The sequence below is a fragment of the Psittacula echo genome, assembly GCF_963264785.1.
Source record: "Psittacula echo genome assembly, chromosome: 12".
Lineage (NCBI taxonomy): Eukaryota > Metazoa > Chordata > Aves > Psittaciformes > Psittacidae > Psittacula > Psittacula echo.
This window is the reverse complement of record NC_137747.1, coordinates 329,279-338,256: the sequence shown is the minus strand read 5'-3', so window position 1 is coordinate 338,256 and position 8,978 is coordinate 329,279.

Sequence of the window (8,978 nt, the reverse complement as noted above, 5' to 3'; positions counted from 1 at the left end):
GCGGCGGGACCCCGGCTTCGGCCGGCGGGAGGCTGAGCGCGGCAGAGCAGGCTCTGGAGCGGTCTTGCTCAGCCCAGAGCGTTTGCAAAGGGAGGAAAGAAAACCACGAAAAAGAAGTATTTTAAAATCAAACACCACAACCACCCGCCCTCGCCGCGCAGCGCGTCCCCGCGGCCGCTGATAGCTCTAATGGAGCTTGGCAGCCACAGGTTCCAGTTGCCAGAAGAGGTGGAGACTCCGCCGCCTGCGCCCCACATGCGGCCGCGCACCGGACGCGCGGGGGGAGGAGGCGGCTTGACCCTCCGCGCCTCCGGTGACTGGGGCCCGCGGCCCGAGCGGCACCGGCTCCTCCGCGTCCGAACCGGCACCCGCGCCTCGCGACCGGTACCCCCGCCTCGGGGACTGTCATTTCTCCCTCAGAAACTGGCCTCGACGGCTGCCCTGGCCATGGGGTGCAATGGCTGCAGCGTCCCCGTGTGCACCTCAGGGGCCCCGCGGAGGCCCAGGGTGGGTGTCAGCTCTGCCTCGCCCTCACCCGTGGCGATGGGGCTGCCCCGGCTTCACCGATGCCTTGGGGCCGCTGTGGGTCCTGGGCTGTCCCTGTGGGACACTATGAGGGAATCCCAGTGTGGCTCTGTGAGGCCCAGCAGGCCTCCATTTTCTTCAGCCTAGGCTGCCAGGGTCATGAATAGAATGGGGCCTAGAGAGCCTAGAAACCTTCTCAACATCCCTTGCTGACAAAATACGGGACCTTTTGAAAGCAACTGTCAAGTACCCATGTCAGGCAGAACTCACCCAGGACCCTGGCGCTCATGCCAGCCAATTCCCTCTCCATTACACAACTGAGGCCCACAGGGTAGGGCTGGAATTGATAAAGGGCTTATAATCGGATCTTGGCATGAAGCTGAACACAAATCTGAGCTTGGACATGTCTAGGACAAAACAACATTTCTCCTTGTGTGTATTGAGGATTAGCAGTGAAGCAGCCTGTTTACTGTCCTTCAAACACAGTAAAATGACATGGTTCCAGTAACATGAGAGCTCAGTTGTATGTGGAAGCCATGATGGGAAGAGGTCATGGCGGCCCTGGCAGTCTTAACGCTTGTGATGGTGCCAGCACTAAAGGTTGGACATTAAGTGCATTCTTCCAGACTGAAAAACTAGGTTCAGTTTTTGCAAATGAAGCAAAGAAATCAAAATACACCTATGTCCGCAGCAGAGCCCAGGACCCTGCACACCCACTTGTCCTACTGCAACTGCGTGTTTCACTGGCTAAAGGGGAACTGCAGGGAATAAAAGAAAGCTGGTCTTCAAGTTCACAACAGTAATCCCATTAATTGCAATGAGGAGAAGAAGCGAGGCCTGATTCTGGAGTCCCATACTTCCCAAGCAGAGGCTTCAGCATGCCAGGGTGAGTGTTTTTATTACTTGCTCAAAAGTAAAGCATGACATCTTTAATGTGAAGTGGGACAAACTTATCTGTCATGGGTGCCTCAAGAATTAAAGTTGAATGACACTTGCCAAGATAAAAATAAAAATCCATTTGTAATGCAGGCACTCTTTTTGCTAGCTGATGATTTTATCTCATTTTATTTCTCAAATTCCCCAAACCAGTCATTCTCAGTAGATGTCCAGACCACTGTGGTTTCATTATATTTACAAATACATAAATTATCGAGTGCACAGGCAAAAAAGTTGTACATCAGACTAACAGGGCATGGTGATAGTTTCTTTCATATGGCCTCGTTCACCCTGGCAGCTCTCAAGTGACCTTATCAAAGTGACCAAACCATAAGCACTTTTTCTTTGCTAGAATTCCTCCTTGCCACCATTGTGTTGCAGAGCTACCTGAGCACAGCAATGCAGCTGTTTCGCAGCATGTTGCCTCAGGAGGATGACAGGAGTGCCACAGCCTGTTAGAAATACCGTGAGGATTTAGACAGGCAATCAAGTCTTCCAACCTGGAAGTCTGCCAGGACATCAGGCTTAAATTCTCAACTCTTGTAAAAATTGCTGGGTAATCTTCAGCTCCTGCGGAGGACCAGCAATGTAAAAACGCCTGTAATTTTTATTATCAAATAATTACAGACTGCCTGCTGGGCAGAGCACGTGGGGGGAGACAAATGATTGCAAATAGCCTATAATTCCAGCAGAACTATGTGGCCCGATTTACACATTCAAAGTGAATGTAAGTTGTTCCTATTGTGATTGAGGAGCGCTTTACTCATGGTGCTGTAAATACTAACACAACTGCAGGGTAACTGGGAACCAAACCAAGGTGTTTTTATATTAGCTATGCTTCACTTGCCTGGCGCCTTGTGTAATATTCATTCCCCTGCAAAACAGGTACAGAATACTTGAGCTCAGAATCATGCACTCTTGTCAGCAATACAGGGCAATGAGTTGCCTGGCCCCCGAAGGCCAAATATTTTCTCTTCCCCTTGCCAGACTAACAAGAATAGCCAACCACACATGAAGGCAGCAGGCCAGGAAACCAAAGATTAGTGAGCCAATAAGAAAATACTGTTTGTCTGAAGAAAGTGGTCCTCTAAATAGTCACTCAGGTCCCCAGAAAGCCGTATCCATAAGCCATGGCAACTTTGCTTCTAAAGTTCAGTCTCTAAGAGTTAATACCAAGGGATATAATGTTTGCAGAGCTGAAAATACTGGTTTTGCTGAAAGTGCTGAGTATGTGCATTTACAACCAATGTTTACACTGTAGAGCTACTTGCACTCCAGTTTCAGGGGTGTATTTGATGGGGCTCTGGGAATTAGTATGCCCTGATAGCCTTCTAGGATAGCCTGTATGTTTAGGCACAAGACTACTGCAAAAATGTTAGTGAAAGTAGAATACTAAAAAAGATCTTTCTTAACATTCAGACTCTGGTTTCATCCAGGTAATTTCAGCTGCTAGGGATGGTCAGCTGTAAAACGTGGTTCTGCATCAGGGCAGAGTTTAAAGGCACAGCCAACATCTTTCTCAGTGTCTGTGAATGACTTTCAATCTACGGCTTCTTTTGTCAAGTCTCAGCCAAAAGTAGATGGAACTGAATAATAAATCCCTGTTTTGAAGGGGCTGGGGAAGAAGAGCTAGGCATCCCTCATGGCAAGAAGATTGAATCTCACGGGGAAACTCTGGAGGGAGCTACATACATTTAACACTCCGACTCACCAACAGGTGGACCATGATGCAGAGTTGGCAGGTGGGGGCAGAAAAAAGATATAAAAAAAGCTATAAAAAACCCAAACAAAACTGGAAAGTATTCTAGAATTCATCAGGGAAAAAAAAAAAAAAAGTTGCAGATTCTATTTCTTTCACTCTTAAATAAAACCGATTAATATGTGCAGAGGATTCTTCATCAGTAATGAAATGTACCGAGCCTTTTTCTCTTTAACTCTCATAACATGGCCAAAGGAAGATAGAATTATTTTCCCCACAGGTACACCGGGGCCAGGGATGATACATTTTGCGTGAACAAACAAATGGTGTCATCAGCACCTGTCTTAGGAGATCTACCAGCTATAATGTGCAGTACTGAGTACCCTGTTTCTCTCATTTCATCACAGAACAATAGTTCCCTTGCTGTGCAATGTACTGTATTATTGCCACACTGTTTGCCATTAGTAAAGAAAACATGACACTTCTCTCCTTTATCACCCCTCATTTCTTATGCCAACCTAATCTCAAGCACATGATTTCCTCTTGCCTTTTTGTGATTGGACTCTGCCATTTAAGGCTGCTGGTGGGTACAGAGAGAGATTGCTGGCGCTTTGGTTGTCTCTATCAGCCACCTGAGATGAGCACATTCTGACAGTGGAGCAGTGAAGGAAATATCACCTTCCTTTAGTCTGTTATGTTGTGATATTCCCTGAGAAGCAGCATTAAAAGAAATACTGCAGAGTCATAAGGTGCATACCCGGTGCACTTCACAGAGTAACAATAGGAAAATGTGAATAAACCTTCAACAGGCACCTGGCTCAGTGTATGTATTTATATGCTAAAAAGCACTGGAGTATTATTTACATGCTTAGCTGGGGTTTGTCCTTTCTAGAGAAGTCTGGACTGCTACCTGTTATACTTGGCTCGCAATGATTTAAATAAGACTTTATAGACCCTAAACCATCTGCAAAATGTCCCAGTTCTTCAAGGCCAATGTAAATGCAGTGAGGGGGGAAAACCACAGAAAGAAAAGGCTAACAAGGTTTCTCCTTGCCTCCCCCTTGGCACATTTTATAATTAACTTTATAATGTCTGAGAGCAAAGGTTTGAAGCAGATAAACCTCCCGCATCCTTGGAGGTAATTGCAGCAGTTTGCATAGCATGTTACACCAGCAGCAACTTTGGCTGGTTTCATTTCACTGCAAGTTGTTGTGAATATGTGCACTGCAGGGCACTATGGAGCGCTGGCTTCACATCCCAACATGAAAGCAGCTTGCTGTGATTTATATCATCATGCTAATCAGCAATGTGCGTTCAGTCAAGGTCCCTTTTGAGGGTAGGGGTAGAAGGGAAAATCAAAAATGAGCCAGCTTTCTATCTTGCGCAAGGTGCCATTAGTTTCCAAAGTGTGAAGGAATTAAGCATGTCATTAGTTTTTGCAGACACTATAAAAGGCAGACAGAGGAGAGATCTTGCTGCGTGCTGTACTGAGAGCTACAGGTGATGGAATCTTTGACTGCCCTCGGACTCTATCAGCCTTAAGGAAATTTAAAATTTAAATAGATCTTGAAACTCTAGCCCACATTTTCTTATGAATGACAGATCCTTCCTGTCCTCAGTCCACCACATTTCTCCAAGTCTGAAAACTGACTCTTCCTTCTTAACAGCAAAAAGTGGGAAAGACGTTTGTGGTCTGGTGGTTACACCATGGGGTTGGGAAGCAGAAGAAGTGTTGTTTCACATCTGGGCCAAGTTTCTTGTTCACCATGGACTTGATCCTGCCAAGTACTGAGCACCCATTGATTTTTCAAGGCCAAGCCTTCACACAGTTCATGTGAGTCCAAGTTCTTGTTCCAAAGCAAAAACTGGGCCTGTATTCAAAAATATTGGTGCTGATTCTGTGGTTATGCTGCTTCCTTCACAATCCCAGCAGCACAGCATTAATTTCCATTCTCCCTTCTAGTGACATGAGAGCTGGGACAGTCATACTCCAACACTTGACACCTCCTAAGCCCTGATTCCTCATTAAAATTTCATTTTACTCCCCTCTAGGGTTTAGCTTTTACAGATTAGTGGGAGGTCCTGCTCTCTTCTGTTTCTGCCCATACTCAGGAAGGGAGAAGAATAACAATCTGGAAAGAAATTGCTTTTATTCCTACAAATTGCGAAATCACCACTGACTCTGACATTTGCTAGAAGAGAAGCTACTATACATACAGATGCAGTCTGTACTGAGGCTGTTTTCTGCAGCATGTGGCTTAGAAACAACAAGCAAGCATAATCATATAACTAGTCTGATTTCTGGTTTATAAGAAAATTAGGATTGTAGGAATTTAGGTACTGGCTCCTTATAAATACATTAGATGTGTAATTTTATGTATGTTTTCCATCGATCTTGTGGTGATTAATTCTAAGGTTCTGCAAAAAATAACCAAGAAAAGCAGGTTGTGTTGAAAGTGACTCCGTGGGAGTCCCTGAATCCTAAAAGGCTGGAAACCACCACTGAGAGCAGTAGATGGCTTATTTAGATTGGATATGACCCCTTTTTTTGCATCTTTCTGTGTAATCCGGTTCTCAGTGTAAGATTTCAATGTAAGAACTGTCAGTTGCACCCCTGTATGCAGAAAACTGCACAGGTCTGACTGACTCCAAAGGTCTGTGGCTGCAAGCATGGCCTCTGACGTTCTGCAAAGACAGAGAAAATAAGAGGGAATTTGGGCCATCAGTAAAGAAAGGTAAAATAACCCTATCTTTGTTCAGTGACTATAGTAACCATAAGCAGCTGTTAAAACAGATTGGAGTGTGTTAAAAATCTAAGCCTTTCCGTGGTCCCTAGTCCAGGGCTGTTACAATAAGGCTTGTTTTCTCCTCATTAAAACAATCATTTGCTCTTTAGGTTTAGGAAGATAAATGTTCTCAAGGCACATAATGATATCAGCAAAGATAAATTAAGAAGGCCACCAGCCAAATTCATGCTGCTGTGAGGAATGCATTGTAAATAATTGCAGCAGACACATGTCTAATCTAAAAGCAGTGCTAGTATGCACCTGCTCATGGCTTGAGACCAGCCCTCCATCTTATATTCCTGCAAAGCATGAGAATAATCTTTACAGGAGTCTGCAAAGAGCAGCCACGGCTGGTGCCCTGTTCAGGAAAGCACTTAATCACTTATTTAATTTTTGCTTTACCCAAAAAGTATTTCAGGATATGAACTTTAGTTCAAGCCTTACGTATGTAGTATTCTTATATACCCAAAACATTACTCCGCTGTGTGCATTTTTTTCTGGTTTATATATGTGCACTTTCCTGCCACCATTCAAACCTATCCCAAAATGTTTTCGAAGCCTTTGTTTTTTAAAGGTAGAAGGAAACGATGGAATAAGGGGTGTCTTTTGAGTGCTTTGGATTATACAGCCCACTTCCATCTGTGAGTGCCCCGTGGGTACCTGATGTTCAGCATACTTGCCAGTACATCTCCTTGCACAAGCCCTCCTTGCTGCCCTGTAACAACCACCAACTGTCCCAAACTGCTGACCTATTAACCAAACAAACTCTGCTAAATACTGCCATGTGTAAGTGTACTACTATTTTTCTAATTGCTAAAAACATGTCCTTCCTGCATTCAATAGCTTCTAGCAGAGATTGTTAACATCTGGGTATTGAGCACAATAAAGGCTTTAAACTTAAAGGAACATTGTCCAGGTCAGTCAGTGGATTTAGCCATATGTCTTCTTTTATAGATGGTTCTTTTCATGTTATCTGTGTTACATTTGAAACCGTGAATCAATAACTCTCATGAGAATTAAGTCAGGAGAGAGCATAATTCATTATAAAAAGATGTGAGAGAAGATGGATGTAAACTTGGAGGGGTGATGATGGATTGGGACTGCTTTGGACTGGATGTACAGCGTTTTACTAGGGGAATAGGGTGTGGAGGGAACACAGTCTCCCTTGGTATTTTCTGATGTAGTTGTGTGGGGTAGCTGTGAGCATTACGACCTAAAAAGTCCCAATCACTCCCAGCTATGTAGGCATCAGTGTATGGAGTGTTGCAGACTGTGCTTTGCTTTACCTCTGGCTTCAGTGGTGAGGGAGCCCATCTTACATATGGCTGTATTAATTTGGAAAACTTAATTTTATTTTCCACCACTAATTGCAAGGGGCTTTTTCCTCCAGCTTTTTGCTTGTCATTGAGAAGTAATTTTTATTCTTGTTTCTAGACAGCTTTAGTTCCTGCAGTTGTGAGGTGGTTTGCTGTTACAGCATTTGTATTTTAAGCATGAAAACCAGATGTCTAGACCCAGTACTGTTGGGGAGGGAAATTTCTTTGGTATTTGAACAATAAATACGGAAATTTCCCCTCATCTTCTATTTCGTAAAGCTTTGTTTTTACAGAAGTATCTAATCTTAAATCAAACTGTTTCTTTGCTTAGTTATACCAGTCCATTTGAGCCACTACAGTCTATCACATCAGCTAGTTTAGGTATTACAAAAATAAGATGATTATAAATCTGAGCCCTGTACCCCTATGTCCCAAAACATGAAGGATAAAGCAGAGATACTCTGCATTTACAGAAGCAAGATTTAAACCTCATTATCTCAAGTGAGTTGTATGTGTGCTGTAAACAGTGATGTTGTCAGGCTCGAGTCAAGCTTTCACAGAAAGAGGTAACTTCTGTGACTTTCAGTGCCGATCTTTTCCTTTTTCTGCATCACTGCTGTAGCATCACAGATAACAGCAACTCTGTTGCATGGATGCCAAGGTGCCTGCAGACACAGATGTGCTGCAGGACGGAGGCAAGACAGAGACCTGCACTAAGATTCCAGCTATGCAAGTAACTGCCCAACCTGAAATGCGGAGCTGACAAGGGGACCTTTGATCCTCTGAAAACAGAAAGTGCAATTGATTCTTTCACTTAGAAGCATGACTGGTGTTACATTTCCTGAGCTGGACAAGGGTGGTCCAGATGTCCATGACAGATTTTTGCATAACCACTTTAAATTTTTGTTTTTCTAGCTGTTTGCTCTTCTTCCCTAATTTAAAAAAAGCTCTTCATATACTGTCACTGTTGTTGAAATCACTGCCCTAAAAAAGGAGTTACATCAGCCTTTAGCATTTAATAGTTTATTGGATCTCTGGTTGCTAGTGTGGAAAATAGACAAAACTAGGCAGACAGGAAAAACTGTAGGCAGTTATTTATGAGAATTTTGGGTCATTTCTTTCTTTCGAACAAGTTAGTAGTAAAACAATATGCTGGAAAAAATATGCCAATTTTTACACAATTAACTTACAAGTCAAATAATTGGACATATGAACTGATTATTCAACTGCTTGTGCATTTTGAACAATCTGGAATATTTTTTATGGACCAGATTCCAAATTATTCATACAATCTCCAAAAAGCCAGTATGTGATAACAATGGCATAATTCTGTCTCCATTTTTATTCTTCTGCATGTTTATGGGTCCACTGTAGTCACTATGTACACAGAGGTCCCAGTCGTACACGTGGAGAGCTGTACAGGATCTCTACAGAAGAGAAATAGAGACTAGTTCATAGAATTATGGAATCACAGAATGGTTTGGGTTGGAAGGGACCTTAAAGCTCATCCAGTTCCAAGCCCCATTCAGCCTGTCCTTGAACACTGCCACAGATGGGGCAGCTGCAGGTTCTCTGGGCAACCTGTGCCAGGGCCTCAGCACGTTCACAGGGAAGACTTTCTTCCTTATACCTTATCTAAATTTTCTCTCTGTCAGTTTAAAGTCATTCCCCCTCGTCCTATCAATCACTACATGCTCCTATAAAAAGCCCTTCTCC